This window comes from Watersipora subatra, chromosome 10 (assembly GCF_963576615.1).
Source record: "Watersipora subatra chromosome 10, tzWatSuba1.1, whole genome shotgun sequence".
Classification (NCBI taxonomy): Eukaryota; Metazoa; Bryozoa; class Gymnolaemata; order Cheilostomatida; family Watersiporidae; genus Watersipora; species Watersipora subatra.
The window spans coordinates 20568668-20586048 of NC_088717.1; the positions used below are offsets into that span (position 1 = coordinate 20568668).

The following is a 17381-nucleotide window of genomic DNA, read 5'->3' on the forward strand; positions in this document are numbered from 1 at the left end:
CACACATGACAATCTCTCACAGCACACTAGACTACCAGGGTACTAGTATGTATAATAGAGATACCTCTATATGTTATACAGCTACTTATTCTCTGTACTTTATCAGCACACATGACAATCTCTCACAGCACACTAGACTACCAGCGTACTAGTATATATAATAGAGATACCTCTATATGTTATACAGCTACTTATTCTCAGTACTTTATCAGTACACATGACAATCTCTCACAGCACACTAGACTACCAGGGTACTAGTATATATAATAGAGATACCTCTATACGTTATACAGCTACTTATTCTCTGTACTTTATTAGTACACATGACAGTCTCTCACAACACACTAGACTATCAGGGTACTAGTATATATAACAGAGATACCTATATATATTATACAGCTACTTATTCTCTGTACTTTATCAGCACACATGACAATCTCTCACAACACACTAGACATCTTGGATACTAGTTAATATTAAAATGAAGATGGCTATTATTTGATCCGTTGCTAGCAATGCATTATGGAATTGGTAGTATTCAAGGCGCAGCATGTACAGCTGGCCAGTTTCAATCCCATTTGGTATGTTGTCGGGCCAATTATAATTGCACTGCTGGCCAAATTTAGTAATTTTGTAGTGAAAGACTAAGTAATCATCACAAGTGTTTCTCTGAGACTGTTTTTGTGCTTCTAACATTAAAGTTTTCATACATGAAAAATCATTACTGCACAATGTCGTACCATGATTATATTGGTAAAAATCAAGATCATTTTAATTTAGCAAGCCTAATAGTCACATGAGCCTAATACTACTCTCGAGAAGAAACTGCAGAAATAGTTTTTAATATATCAGTCTTGTAGCAATTAAGTTGCCTGCGCGTAGCTGTCCATGAATCTGAGCTATATTATTCTGCTTTTGCAAAATTTTGAAAGTTGGCAGTTTTACATTACATGCGCTATCATATGGTTTTTATCAAACTTGTATTTAATACAAAAACACCCTATGAAATACATATTTTGTTTAATTGCTTTAGACTCATAACAAATGGTCAATTTCTGCACAATATTTTGCCATAGAAGCTTATATACAGTATATACTATTCTATGGGCATCAGTCAGTATAAATGCATAATCGACATTTGAAGCAGAGTTTGAACAGAAAGAGCAGGCCAAGGAGGCAACTTTAAATTCGTTTCAAGTTAGCAAATTTCACTTTTCATATCTCCTTTAGCATTTTTTAATGTCTTATGTGATGTGTACAGAAATTTGGAATCATCTGCTCTTTGCCAGGTGTGATGGGTGTCAACTAGTGTTGGACCGGTATTTAATTTAGTGCCGGATCGGATATCCTTGCACATTTTCATCAGTTTTCCCGGTATCGGTATCCTCGGTATTTACCATCTTCGGTATCCTTTGCCAACTAAGAAAGTTCGGTATTGTCGGTACTATTGTTCAGCATGTGGTTATCAGTGTGTCTTTAAATGGTTTAAAGTTTAATGGTTTAAACTTTAAATCATAACTGTCTAGAACAACTTTTATCGTTGTGCAAAAAAACATTCTTTAGTCAGCAGTATATTGTTACGGCAAAGAGACTCCTTGTTTTAGAAAGCCAAAAAAGAAAAGAAAGATGGAAACATAATTTTCATGATAGATGTTTTTATTGTTTATTCTATTAAAAAATATAGTTATTGATACAAACGTTATGTATAATAAAGAACAGATAGATAATGGCAAGGGGCTCTCTTTGTTGTAATCAGGTAATGTAAGCACATAATTATACGCAGTCCAATTGGAGTCCAGTCCCGTTAGAGTCTTTATACATCCTCCCATCTGTGGAGAACTCCCAAACCTTCGAGGCTGGTGGCATTATCAATGTAACGTAATATAATAATAGATACAGTAAGTGTGGAAATTTTCGTTGAATTTGTTCGCCAATGCGTGCTGAGATTAGCATGTTCGTCACTAAGCGTTTTAAAAATCTCTCCGGATATCCGTATAACCATTTACCGGTAGGCTTTTACGGATAAATACCGATCGTATCAAACCGGCCGCGGATACCTAGCTGTCACCGAAAATGATTGGTTTCCTCGGATACCGAGAATCCCTCGGTATCGGTAAGAGCGGATAACCCAATACCGGCCCAACACTAGTGTCAACACTAAGATGCTGCAGAGTAGGCTCATGTGAATAATTAATATTAGTTATTACAACCAGACAAAATTGCTTTATATTTGTTGAATCACAGTCTAGTAACTCTAATCTTTCACCTTCATTTAGCATTGACAGTTATTCTGACCATAAGGACTGATTTTTTTCGTCCAAAACAAACAAACAAAATTCAAGCTCAAATAAAAAACAAACACAATCCTAACACAAATAAAGAAATTATAATAAAAACTATCAAAGGCTAGTAAATTGACTTTTGGATTTCTAGTTGATACTGAAGACAGTTTTTTGTACGTTTTGGTCATTCTTATACAGAAATGAGCTACTCATTTCAGCCAGAGTCTATAAAAATGAATAAGTTGACTTTTGATTGAGCTGTACAAATAATTTAGAAAACAGTTTTATAAATTGTTTCTGGAGACTCATTTTAAACTATTAGACCAGCTCCTCTGAGCAAGTCTCTCAAATTTCCAGCTGCTCAGAGAGAACCGTTGTATGCATTCAGCAGAACAGAAACAAGACATCAATTCTTGCTTTCTAACACGATCAATATTTTTTTATTTTACGTGAATTATATTTCAACTAATACATCTTAATTTTGCTGAAAAAAAACTTGAGGAAAATGGTGACATACTTCCTGTTCTGATCTAATCTCACCATAATCTACTATCTTTGACTTAGTATTAAGGACATTACTTGTTTCTTTACCATACAATTTATGATGTTCGAGATCTGGCAGCAGTTTTTCATCTATTAGGACATTTTAGCTACATTTTTCACTTGCTGACAAATGTAACTAAAATGAATCATGATAAACTGAATGTAATAGAGCATTATTTTAGTTCACCGTACTAGTTAGCTCTGTGTAATAGGTAGAAATTAAAGAATTGTGTTGTATTCCACAGATTTTAACACGAAACTAACTAAACTTGGGTTTCAGCAGCAAAACTGGTAAACATTTGCAATTGTGAATTTGTAAGTTTATGTAATAAACATATCATAAGTCTAGTCGTATGTTTGCAGGCGGATGATGATTCGTCCGATCTATACGTTAATTATCGACGCGGTGTCCCTCCATATGATGATTATCAAGGTCAGTTACAAGTCCTAACATTTTTCCATCAGAGAGTTTATAAGGCAACCTGTCATCTCAACTTTTACTATTAATTATCCTTTTGTCATATCTGCAGTTTCCATGGTTTGGGCATCCTTGTTCAGCAAAGTCCATCATTTTATTGTTTTAAGCTGCGTGTACATTAGATTTTGATGATACCTGATTAGCTGGTAATTCAGAACAATCTTATATCAAACTGTTGACAGACAATCGGATGAATTTCAAACAGTTTCATAACCGACTGATCTTCTTTTGCCAAAAATCGATCAAAAAGAACTTTATAAGCCAATGAAAGTACTTTCATTTCATAATGAACCACCATCAGTTTCAGCTCTAAGAAGATTAAATAGTGATAACTTATTAGTGTTGAAGCTTGTCTACTAGACATCAAAAGATTATCAGATCTCTTTTATTACTGACAATTACTACTAATACAATATTTTAAACATTGCTGAATATAGCTATAAGTTGTGATATAAAAGTTATTATACTAACAACTGATTAGAGAGTAGTTCAAATATTATAAACTCTCATACTTGAGACAACCAGGTAAGAGGCATTTTGACCGAGTTCATATTGTAAAGATTTTGTGCTATCTTCACTTTCCTCCACTCGTACAAGGCCCGGTGCATGAGTTTATACATATATTTTCTGTTTAGTTCATAAGTTGTACAAGAATGCTCAAGTAACAGGCAATGAACAGGCCCAGAACAGCTCTGCTCTCCAGCATAAATGTTCAGGCTTATATAGTGGGTGCACCCCGGCTGTCGTTCCGCTTAGCTGGGCTTTACCCGGCTCGACTTGACCTGCTTCTACTCGGCTCGGCTTGGCTCTACTCGGTTCAGCTTGGCTCTGACTGGCTTAAAGGCGTGGTCACACGAGCACCAAACCGACATAGGATTGGTTCGGTTCGGAGGCTGGTTCGGTTCGTGGCACATGTCACACGGCATCCGAAGTCACTTCGATTCCTAGATACCATACGTATAGAGACAGGACACGGTTTCATTAGTAGTTTTTTATGTATTTGAGTTAAATATTTCTATTGTAAACAAAAAACTTTGAGGAACAATTATAAATTATAATTACACAGCAGATTTATCAGAAGATCGTTCAGCTGCTCAAATTAAATCACTCCAAACAAAGAGTTTGCCAACCCTTCCCATCAACATAATTATTTTTTTTATTAACATATGAATGTTTTTCTATGCTGAGTACCTACATAACAAACAAAAACAGTATTTATCATAGTACTGTGGTTTTACATAAATAAATCAGTCAACGATACTTCATCAGGATAAATATGACACATTATTTATACTTTACACGAAAGAAAATCACAACCATTCTCTTACATTTATGCAAAACTTAAGTGCAACATCTTACATTTATGCAACACAATCACAAGTCCGGGTGAAACTTGTTGTAAATTGCTTCATGTTGCTTATTTAACGAAATAAAATATTGTCCCATTTATTTTTTAACTTTACTCACACACACGTAAGGAGAAATGTGACGTGGGACTATTTTCATATTCGTAATAATTAATACGTTGTACATAACATGTACTTCTGTTAACAATAATTGTGTCAAATATAATTAATTTGCATGCAGCTGTATTATTTGTTTTCGAACATGCAGGTTTTTGCGAGAGTAATTATAAGATTAATCTAAGATTACCTGGTTTAGACCAGTTATTAATCACGATTAATTTTTATAATCGTTGTGCAGCTCTAATTAAAACCTAAAGACTAGAAATAAGAGACTTTGATACGAACAGAAACAACGAACGAAAGAATTGTTTGAGTCGTTATTAGCACATTTTTGTGGACACTTATCTACTGATCATTTGCTGTTATGGGTTCATAAAGATTAAGAATATCATATTCTGGCAGTCAAATAGAAGTTGCATTAAAATAAGTTCTATTAATGGGTGGCGCTCTATTTTTCAACACTTCTCCCAGAGTGGCGCTTAAATAGAGGTGGCGGTCTGTTAAAGGTGGCGTTCTAGTACAGGTTTTATAATAACAACGTAATTCTAACTGGATTCATACAGCATTTAGTGTGGGCTAGGTTTGACAAAAACTAGACCAGACTTTCATTACTAGCCACAATTGGTTTGTGGTAATATGGAGTTATCTTTCCTCATCTTGACGAAAAGACTGCCCTGTGAGAAACTAATACATATTCTTGTCTCTACATACATGTAGTTGTGCTCTCTCACTGGTGTTATTAACTAGTTGTGTAATCATGGGAGTCAGTTTTATGCTCGTTATTTTGACTGCATCATATAAAAAATAAGGTTTTATGAAAATAATTTTTTAAAAATGATAAATCATGAAAAGTTTACAGTGTTAGCTGCTTTTAAATTTTCTGCATTCTGCATCACAAGTTTTCTTGCATTACTAGATCACGTACACATCATATCATCTTATTGTTTTCCAAAGACTAACGATTCAGTTTATAAACTTTGAAATGAAAAGTAAAGGCTTTTTAGTAATTCAATATAAAATTTTCATTTCAAAACTTGGTTTTGGCCTGTTGCTAAAGTTTTCAATACTTATATTCTGAATGTTTGAAATTTTTCAATTTTCTGTCAACTGAATTTGACCCATTTATTTTACCTGTGTTGTGTTTCCCCCCAGCAGAGTCAATGCTTTTTACTATTGAAATAGTTGCTGACAATAAAAAGTAAAACGATTAAAATATTTAATATTTACACGCTCTTTCTTGAGTAACCAGCTGTTGAAGACTTATTGTAATTTGTAAAGAGATGACATGATGTCTTTTATTAAATAGATTTAATGACTCCGTGAATTCCAATACTCTGTATAGGTATCTGGTATCGGCACACTGGGGATGATATTCCTTCTGAGGATTCAAAGGAACTACCACACAGACTCACTAATAAAGACATCCTAAAGGAGCTGGGGGAGAATTATATAACCCATATGATTGTAAAACGTGTGCCTATTCCTGACCTTACTCGAATTGCTCCAAAGCTGACTCATCTCACCCTGTGCGACCTTCCAACAAGATCCTTTCCCCTCAGGTATTTACAGATATTTGTAGGTATTATACAACTTATACTTTAGTTGATGGTTGTCTAGTGGTCTGACTACAGAATAAATTATTAACACTTTTAATCATAGCTCTGTCTCATTATTACCAAGTTTATAAATGTGTTAACGCTCTCATCTTCAGTTCAACGATTCCTGTATGACTCCAGTTTTTTGGCAATTTATCATAAACTAAAATATGCCACTTTCTACATAGTGTTCATTAAAAGTATTTATGAGTATTCCAAAATTATTGCTTCAACAAATTGACACTTTTGCTGGAATTTGCGTAAAAAATATCAGCTTGTAGAGAGATTTCTCCGCTTTCTTATGCATTTTAATTTATGCAACTACCACAATTGTGTTGTAAGTTACTGCAGTTTTTATGTAGTCATGTCAAAAGGTCAAATTGCTCTAGTAACTGCCCCCGTCTGCTGGTACTTTTCCAGCCTTAAGTGAGCCGTCGCCAAAGGGTTAAGGCTTACTTGAGCCAGCATGTGATGTTTGGGCTGTATATTCTTTGTAATGTTTGTGCTGCATGTTTTTAAGGTAAAATAGTTTGTTTAGTTCGCTGTATATATTTTATTCGAATAAACCAGATATATTAGTTCAAGTGTTTTTTTTTATTAAAGTAGATCCGTCTTCTAGTATTAAGATAAATTAAAGGTATATTTAATAGCTAAATACAACTGTGTATTCCCATTCTGTGTTACGCAGGTTGAACACACTGACTGAGCTCAAATCATTAGACTTGTCTAGCAACAACTTTTCCCAAGGGCTACCCTCTTCAATTAGCCAGCTGAGATCACTAGAGTCATTTAAGTTGTTCTCCTGTCATCTTAATGATCTTCCTCCAAAGTAAGTCACATTGTGTTAATGTTTAACTGAGGGCTCAATATTGCATTGCATTAACAGCAGCAGATAGCAAATTACAGATTGGGTTTCAATTATATTATTGTGTAATGTTAATCAGGTATTAGGTTGTATCAACATAATCATGTCATGAAAATGGACAAAAAGGTTTGTGACCTCTGCAAGATGTCAACCAAAAATAGCCATGACACACTGATACTGTAAAACTTCTGATTGAACCCAACCTCTATTTGAACCCCACCTCTATTTGAACGCCACCTCTATTTGAACCCGACCTCATATTGATCGCCATTCTGAAAGGATTGAAAAATAGACCACTCTCCATTTAAATGCCACCCCCATTTACCTGCCTGATACTTGATCTTTACAAACCCATGATGCCAACTGACCAGTAGAAAAGTGTCCACAAAGTCATATTAATAATAAATAATTTATTTTAATAACATTTAATTCTCTCGTTGTCCAACTCCGAAGCTTTTCATTGTTTTCGTTTAAACTCTGAAAGCAGCACCATAGCGGTAATCAGTAACGGTCTCAAGCTAGTAGTAGTTCTCTGTTTAACGCGGTCTTTCTACTTCGAAGTAGCCTATACATATATAAAAACGACATAGATTTACGATGGTAAATGAACTTTCAAAGCAAAGCTATAAAAATAATTACTGTATCAGGTTAATAGTGGTTCCTTGTTTAATGCGGCCTTGATACTTCGAAGTACATGTACATATAAAAAACCGGCTAAACTTACGACAGTAGATTGAACATTGAAAGCAATGCCATAGAAATAACTACGAACTGTCTCAGACTAATAGTAGTTCCTTGTTTAACGCTGTTCTATTGCTTTGAAGGGCATGCGTATAAAAATAGTTCGCAAGTTTTGGACCAAAGGTTACGTTTACTGAGCTTACTTTTATTGTGGTAAATGCAGCTCGAAAAAGTTTCGTTTTGCCAAAAAACTTTGGCCGATAATATCGACGAATTTAGCAGTGCAGAAGAAGAGTTGAGACCAGAAGATATTGTGAAAAGTGTTGGACGATTAGAAGATGTTTGTTTCATCGAAAGCAACAATCAGAACGCGGCTATCCGAACAAACGGTAGAAATATTTTGGTTGTCAAAAAACTTTAGTTTTTGTTTCCGCATTAGTATATGTGACGGCTCGTATCATTTTCAATACAAACGCGGCATTTCATATAGCGCACAATAGGCTCTCAAAGCGAAACTCGTCCATGCGGCTTAGACTTTTGTGTTTTGAGGTCATGATTTTTCTAGGGCGAATCATATGTCAGGAATCACTTTCTGATGTGTTTGATTAGCTAGTATGCCTTATTAGACCGTTTTGCAGGCTTTAAAGTGGTTGCTAAGGACGATAAAAATGGCGATATTTCATTTCCGGTTATTCGGTCTACGTATCGTTTTTTTTAAGTCTTACCGCGATGTCGGTGGTGGTGATTTTTGAAAAGAATTTGAAGAGGTAGATGTAGATTATTTAGATTCACAGTGTAGAAAAGAAAGTGATAGTGATTTTGAAAGCAGTGAGATCGATTTAATAAATCTTGAGAATGATGGGAATACTCAGCCAATTTTACTGATACCAGTCGTAGTTTGGAGACACTTTCTAAAAAGAATGCAGCTGCTCAGCCCTGCTCAGATGATACAAGTACAGCTCTGCCAACAGATGTAGAGTTTCATCTCAGTGATGATGAATACTTACTGCAAGCAGGTAGGTGTAGTCTAAGAAAAGCATTACGTACATGTATTATTATGAGTATTATTTTATTAGGTATTATTTTACTAGAATTCTCTTGTAGTATTATTATCTTCTTCCACAGTTTGGTTTAAACGATTAACTAGCACTTTCCATGACCAATCTAACCCAATCTAGGTAAGTCAAAAAAATTTAAAACATTTCTTGTTGCTTGTTACAAAACGTAAATGTTATTTTAGTAAAAACAAACACATACAGCCCGAAATATAATAATAATTCCTTGACTATTACAAGGGTCTAAGGCTATAAATGTAGTGTTTTAAGTTTGAACATTGCTGAGTTTTAATCATTAGCAATTGCCAATTGCAAATGCTAATTAAGAATTATAAAAACAATCAAATTTATAAATAGAAATGTACAATTAAAAATTAAAATAGTAAATGTACAATGTACTTGCAAACCTATAAAAAACAACAAATGTTCTTTTTGTTTAATTCTTAGGTCCACTACTCTGCCAACCCACAGCAACCTGGGCCACTCTATTTCAAACCCCTCGGAGGTGTGCGCTATTTGGAGTAGTCTGTGACACCTTCCCTGCACAAGTAAATTATCTGATTGATGAGACTGCTTGTACAACAAAAGGAGTCAACAGCGCCGTATCCAATTTTCATCACTATTTAGAGACCTATCGTCTTGGTGAAGAGAAAGCTTTGTTCCACGCTGACAACTGTTGGTATGCAAGCAACAACCAATTTTTTGAAGTTTCATGTTGGTATTGAAAATGTAGTGATAAAGTTATGTACACATATCAAACCCTTTTTAGTGGCCAGAATAAAAACAACGCAGTAATACAGTACATGGCTTGGTGCGTTGCAAACGAGCTGCACAAGGAGATTGAACTGAATTTTCTCGTCGCAGATCACACGAAGTTCAGCTGTGATTACTGCTTTGGCCTGCTAAAAAGGAAATACAGAACTAACCGAGTTCCTCTCTTTCTGATATAGCTGAGGTATGTTTCTCATTTTGTCAATTAGTGAAATGAGAATTTGCAATTCTTGCATGCGCTATCTATACACAAACTATCTGAAGGTTCTTAGTTACTTAATCTGAGTTGAAAGTACAACATAGAGAAATTCAATAATGTTGTACAATAAATGTAATACTAATAGACAGTGTGTGCAGTAATCGTTGTTTTGCTGCAGGCAGTGTCCAAGTAAAAAGCATGCCAATAGCGTGGAGAGTGAAGATATACATCTTATGTCTGCAGAGTCAGCCAGGTCAGGGCGGCCTGAAATCATTCCGCCACCTTGTCTGAGTGTTGAACGTCAGCAATATCTTTTCAAAGCAATCAGAGAGTTATGTGATGAGAGCAAAAGAAGTCTTGTGTGCCCAGCGCCCATTCAACAGCCATCACAGCTCAATACGTCTGCTGCAACGACTGCAGAATCCAAAAAGACTACTAAAAAGTCTACTAAGGCTAGCTGTATCGCCCTGATACGGAAATGTAAACGTCAATCATGGACAGTAGCAGCAGTGCTATTAATTGATTTTTTTATTTATATTATATTATTATATTATAATCATGTTATTTTAATAATGTTTCAATCAATTTTAACCTGCTTTAACTTAAACCTAATTTATCTACTAAACAGGTAACATTAATCTCAAATTGTCTCCCCGGGCTCAGAAGCCTTGGATCGTCTACCCTAAAGACGCTAACTCATTCATCTCAGTAAACTTTCTGTGAGTGCATTGAGTATATATTCTAACACTGATACATTTGCATCAATTTTATGCTCAAAATAATCATTTCAATGTGCAACACATTTTGGTAGTAACTCCTTTACTGTGTAATAATGTGCTTCTTCACAACGACACAACATGTGACCTTGACCTCACTGTTTTTATGTATTCGAGTTGACGTGACATCATCGGGACCCATTTCATATCGTTCGCCATGTTCTCTTCCCTACAGATCTAAATATTCATGGAAATATAATGTCTGTAGCGTGCGGTTGCTATGACATTCCAAAACGTCAACAAATAATACTGTTTAAAATTCAATCCATCAACATTAAAGACGAATTTCTCAGTTTGTGGTGACGACCATATTGACCAACACCTTCTTCGATAAAAACCTGCATCTCAGGTTAGGTTGCTTCGATTTCAATTCCGAAAACAGTTTTGAAAAGCTGAGAAATTTCGCTATTACATGGGGCTAAAAACAATTTTGTGATCTGACCTCGTTTGTATTGAAAATGACACGACCTGTCACATATGTATGATTCGCTTATGTCACTTGCTCATAAATATATATTTGTATCATTTGATTGATTGTTGTTGTACAACTTATAAATATACTTGCAAATTTGCAGATTTATAGCATGTTATTTGATAACATCCTTGCGACTATCTCATGGCGGCTCACAATGGATTGGTGCACATAACTCTACTTCTTTTGCACATAAAAAGCTAGTTGTAGCTGTCGACTGTAGCAATCAACAGTGAGTGCAATGACCCATTATTTTACAATGGTAATATAGTTATAAAATAAAAATATGAGATTTCAAATTCCAACAAATGGCAAAGAAGGACACAGGCTATAATATCATTACAGGTCAATTGCCAGCAGTAGATATCAACTGGTAGCGATATTTTTCGGTTTTTTTGATGCACATTTGTTAAGATATCTTTAACAAGTTAGAGGTAAGTTAGCGTATTTATTGCATTCAAAAGGTTTAATATTGCTCTACCGATAAAGAGAGCAAAATATAGGCGATATTCGCTTCGCCCGTATTAGGGCTAAATTTAACTTCCGAAAATTCTGACAAGCCATTTGAAAAATAGCCCACCAGCTTCTATTTGAATGCTGCCTCCTATTGGCTGCCACTACTGTAACAGAGGAGAGGTTGAAAGATAAAGCGTCATGGCATTCAATTAGAGGTCTTAGGTATATTCTGATCAGCATGTCTTGGAAACAGGCCATCCCACTGTGCTGTGAGTTTCACATTTTACTGGTTGCATAGCTAGACTAATGCAGAGTGTTAAGGTTGGTTAAACAATGGCTGCTCTCAGTGTAACTATTAACTAGCAAACATAACTGCACTTTGATATCAATATCAGTCATGCGATTTAGAACTGGCTAAACTTCATCTATTCCTTTTGGATATGTTTGGACTCAACCTTGCAAAAGTTAAAAATTTGATCATTGCTGGCAGCTAACAATGGCACTCAGATTAAGCCTGGTTCCCATATACGTCACAAAGCACCAGCGACAGCACCACAGGCTATTAGCGATGAAATGGGAACGTATGCGCCGGGTACCGCCGAGGACCGTCAGTAGTTGCCGGCGGCATCGCAATAGTTTGACGCTGTTCAAATTTCGCAAACGGCCGCAAGCAAAACCTTCCCGAAATGCACTTTACATGTAAAGGTCGCCATTATAGGAACAGCATGGCTAGTGAACATTTTATTTGATTACGCAATTATGTTTATGATATTATTAACAATGTGGCTTTTATGTGAACAGATCTCGCCGAGCCTACCGTCGCAGTGTTTTGCTGCGCATGTTACCGCCGAAGTCTCGCAATCGATATGAGAACCAGGCTTTGTAGGTTATGATCTTGCAATAGTTTGGTGAGCCTGTCACTAGTGCTATAACGGAAACTTCCCCTGTGCTTGCTTTTCCTTAAAGGTTGACTTGCAATAAAATTCACATTACAGTTATTTGGTATCAAAAGATTCATCATGTCTTACTCTGTTGTGTTGTAGGTGCCAATTATGTGGAAATGTGATTACAAGCTCTTAAAAGCTCAAAAAACGAAAAGCCGCCGAAGATTGGAATCTCTTTATTTCGATGACGTAGCCATGAAATTTGTCTATTGTCTTGTCACGTGATGTTCCTACGTGAATTGAAAGGCCAATAAAAAGCTCAATATAAAACTTATCGTAGCACTAGTTTATGACAAACACTTCGGGTTTTACCGAAGACCTCGTATCAAATATAGATGCTTGCTACTTTACAGTTTCGTTTCGGTTTGGTCTAATCAGCAAGTCGTAATCTGATCATGTGACCCAATACTTTGCAAATAATTTATGCAGCACTTTTCGATTATCACAAGTGACCAACAGGCTCGTCATGATTATCAGATATGTACTCCTTCGAGGTAAGGCTAAAAAATTAAACAAATTTTTACGGTAAATAGACATGGTTTTATTGAATGCGTGGCGTATATTTGTGAAAATATTTCGACAATTAAGGTTGCATGAAAGTGTAAACAGAAACCATCTCTCACAACTACGTCACATTTGAGCCGTTTTGGAAAGAGAATCCAAACTACGGCGGTCTCATGTGGCTGCGATTTTCTGTTCGTTTTTAGCTTTTAAGAGCTTGTAATCACCTTCCCCATATTTTGTACCTAAAACACACCAGATTAAGACACGGTGAATCTTTTCATATCAAATAACTGTAATGTGAATTTTGTTGCAAGTCAACCTTTAAAATAATTTAGTATTGATATATTCACTAGATTTTACTTCTATATAAATTTTGTTCAGGATCACCTGAGAAATGGACACAGTCATTAAGAAAATCACCTTAGAGCGTTGTTTATTTTAATTAAGCATTTAATTAAAATAAACTAAAGCATATTTGATTCAGAAAATACATATTTAGGTTAGTAAGGCTGCTTGAGACCCATGATGACATTTTTTTATAAAAACGTTTAGCAATGTTCTTTTCACGATAGACAAATTGTGGTGTAATGTACCTTAAAGTGGTGTTAGCTGCATAGCGTAGCCCATTTTCATATTTAGTTTCACAAAATCATTTGAATAGAAAATCCAGTTATTTTAACACTTAGAAACTCACATTGGCAATTCATATTAACTTATATAGTGGAGTGACAATGCCAGGGAAAATCCCAGCACTGACACCTGAAGTGGCACCCTGCCGCTTCAGCCACCGCATTGCACTCACTACATTGGCCCAGGCAGTCAAGTCGTGTACCAAACCTGCTTGGTCCCGCCATCGTTGACTGGGCGCCACCAGTTCTCTGGTGATTTAGCGAGGTATTTGGAGGATCAGGAACAAGTGAACCTGGACATCATGAAGAGGATGTCAGCCAACTCATGGACACCGTAGGACGGCTGTAAAAGTTTTTCATTTACACTCCAGGGTATACGGATTAGCATTAGTAGTACGGGCCAATCCCCTCAACCGCGCGGCTAATAGTCCTCTCCAGCATATGATCCGCACGAGTCTCTCTGCAGAATAAAGCGAGGCTAAAGCCCATCTCTTCATTCCCCGAGCCCCTGCTAAAAACAGAAAAAGAGGTAGGAACTCAGGGGTTTACTCGAGACAGCTTTCTACATTTACGAAGACGCTGATGATCCACATATACATGTATATACAAACTGTCGTACCTGGCGTTACCCGGTGTTATGTTTCTGCACAGAAGCAATCAAATAGAGTATTAAATTAGAGAAATGTGGTTTATTGCACTCTCCAGAGACAACTGACTTGATAACAGAAAACCCAAGTATTTATATGTTTGGTCATAGAAAAGCTTTGTAAAAAGCTACAAGCATTATTAATAGCTATAATGAGACAGTACTATAATATATTAGCTTGTATAAAGCTTTAGCTAATAAGCATAATGTTTGTTGGCAAAGTACCAATAATACTTGGCACTTGCATGACACCTCCTCACTAAGCTAAAGGTTCTTTCTGGTTCTCTTAGACCTTCGGGGTTTGTCTCTGCTATACTCATCTCCATCAGGTAGACGAGGGTTGCGTGGTCTTCTTCTAGACGGAGGTTGCTCTGTTACAGTTGTAGGGGCTGGTAGTTGCAGTTTTGTCTCCTCTGTTATATCAGGTTTATCTCCAGGGTCTTGATCTTCTTCTATTGAGTATCTTGGTCTGAGTTGTTCAACATGTCTTCTCCAAGTAGGTCCCTTTGGTACCACTTTGACATTGAGACTACGAGTTCCATATATCTTAGTAACAATGGCTGGAACCCATCTAGGTTGTCTGTTGCGTCTAGGTCCATGATACAAGGCATAGCATGGTGCTCCAAGATTGTAGCTGTGTATCTTGCTAACTGTCTTTTCTGCAGATCGGTTGACTTCTCTGGATTGATGAAACTGTGCTATGTGTGCGGGTGATGGCAATAGGGTGTCAATCTTGCATCTCATCTGTCTTCCATTCAGCAGCTGACTGGGAGAGTATCCTGTAGGAAGTGGTGTCCTTCTATAGTGCATCAGGAACTGTTGTAGTGCAGATTTAGGTGGAAGTGACGATTTCTTCATGGCTTGTTTGAAGGATTGTACTAGTCTTTCAGCTGCGCCATTTATAGCTGGATGGTAGGGTGCTCCAGTGAGGTGAACAATGCTTCTCTCTTGACACCACTGCTGAAACTCTCCTGAGGTGAAGCTGGTAGCATTGTCAGTGACTATGGCGTGAGGGTATCCAAAGTGTGCGAATATCTCCTCTAAGATGTCTGTGGTAGCTCTGGTAGAAGTAGATGAAGTCCTGTGTATGCATGGATACTTTGAGTAGGCATCTATCATCACTAGCCATTGGCTGCCCATGAAGTTTACTGCATGATCTAAGTGAAGACGACTCCATGGCTTCTCCGGTAGCATCCAGGGATGTATAGGATACTTCCGTGGAAGCTTCTGGTGTTCCGCACAGGCAGTGCACTGTCGGCTTGTCTCCTCTATATCAGAGTCAATGCGAGGCCAATAGACAGCAGTTCGAGCTAGCTTCTTCATTCTTTCCATTCCAAAGTGTCCAAGGTGAAGGATCTTTAATACTTCCTGTTGTAACTTGACAGGAATGACTACTCTGTTGCCATATAGAAGACAACCTTCAGTGATAGAAAGTGAATCTGAGATCTTGTGGAAGAGTGACAGCTGAGTCTCCTTCATCTCTTTGTTACCAGGCCATCCTTCTGCTGTGTAGCGCATTACTGTGGCTAGTGTTGGGTCTTTCTTTGTCTCCTTTGCTAGAACATTGTAGTCTGTAGAGTTGAGCTGTTGTCCAATAGTGTGAATAGTGCATACTGTATCAACATCATCCTCATCTTCTCTTGCATCAAACTCTTTATCAGGTCCAACTGGCAGTCTTGAGAGGACATCTGCATTTTGATGATGCTGGGTAGATCTGTATTCTATGGTGTAGTCATACTGATTTAGTACCAGTGCCCATCTTGCTAGTCTGTTGGCTGCTAGAGCTGGAACTCCTTTGGTAGGTCCTAGAAGTGTGAGAAGAGGTCTGTGGTCAGTTACCAAGATAAACCGTCGACCATACAGGTACTGGTGATACTTCTTTAGAGCAAATATGATTGAGAGAGCTTCTTTTTGTATTTGTCCATATTTCCTCTGTGTGCTGGTCAGTGTTTTTGAAACATTGGCTATTGGTCTCTCACTTCCATCAGGATAACGATGAAATAGTACAGCTCCCAGTCCAGTTTCTGAAGCATCACATGAGATTCCAATGTCAAGATCTGCGTTGAAGTGTGCTAAGACACTATCAGTTGATAGCATATCTTTCAGTTTGTTGAAGCTCTTTTCTTGTTCAGTGCCCCACTTCCAGGTCTCTCCTTTGCGTGTCAGTTTATGCAATGGTCCTGTGAGTTGTGACAGATTGGGTATGAACTTGCTATAGAATTGTGTAGCTCCTAAGAAAGATCTTAGCTGAGTTAAGTCTGTTGGGACTGGCATCTGTTGTACTGCATCTGCCTTCTTTCCTTTAGTGATTCCCTTTGAAGTGAGTTTGTGTCCCAGATACTCTACTGTCGGTTGAGCAAAACAGCACTTGTCTTTTCTACATCTGAGCCCTCTTTCTTCTAATCTTTGAAGAAGTCGACGTAAGTTTTGTAGATGGCCCTCTGCATTGGCTCCACTCACTAGTATATCATCTAGGTATACTGCTACTCCTGGGAGGTCTTGTGTCAGTTGCTCCATGATTTCTTGAAAATACCCTGGTGCTGAGCTTATGCCAAAGGGCAACCTCTTCTGTAGTAGTACTCCTCGGTGTGTTGATAGTGCTAGTCGTCGTTGACTTTCTGGTGCCAACAATATTTGATTGTAGGCATCTGCTAAATCAATCTTTGTGTAGCAATAGCCTCCACCTAGTTTTCTGATTAGATCTTCTGGTAGTGGGATAGGTTTCCTATGTGTTTCTAGCTGATTATTGATAGTCTTGGAGTAGTCTCCACATACTCTGATCTTCCCTGCAGCTTGACCTGTTGTAGATTTGCGTACAGGTACAACTGGTGTTCCATACTGGTTGAATTGAGTTGGTTCCCATATGCCTTTAGCTACACCTGCTTCGTATGCTTGGTTGAGCTCTTCTGTCAAGGCAATAGGAACTGGTCTGGGTCGGCAGAAGACTGGCTTTGTTGAAGGTTTGAAGTTTATCTCTAGTTCAAAGTTCTTGAGACATCCTAGCTCGTCTTTGAATATT

The 17381-nt window shown here is 37.2% G+C and overlaps 1 long non-coding RNA gene across 1 annotated transcript; it reads left to right on the forward strand.

Moving 5' to 3' along the window:
• Nucleotides 1-9547: 9547 nt before the first annotated feature.
• Nucleotides 9548-10474, forward strand: LOC137406595 (uncharacterized). The gene is made up of 3 exons (XR_010979914.1): nt 9548-9644; nt 9830-9920; nt 10114-10474. It is a non-coding gene; the product is annotated as an uncharacterized lncRNA (long non-coding RNA).
• The last annotated feature ends 6907 nt before the right edge of the window (nt 10475-17381 follow it).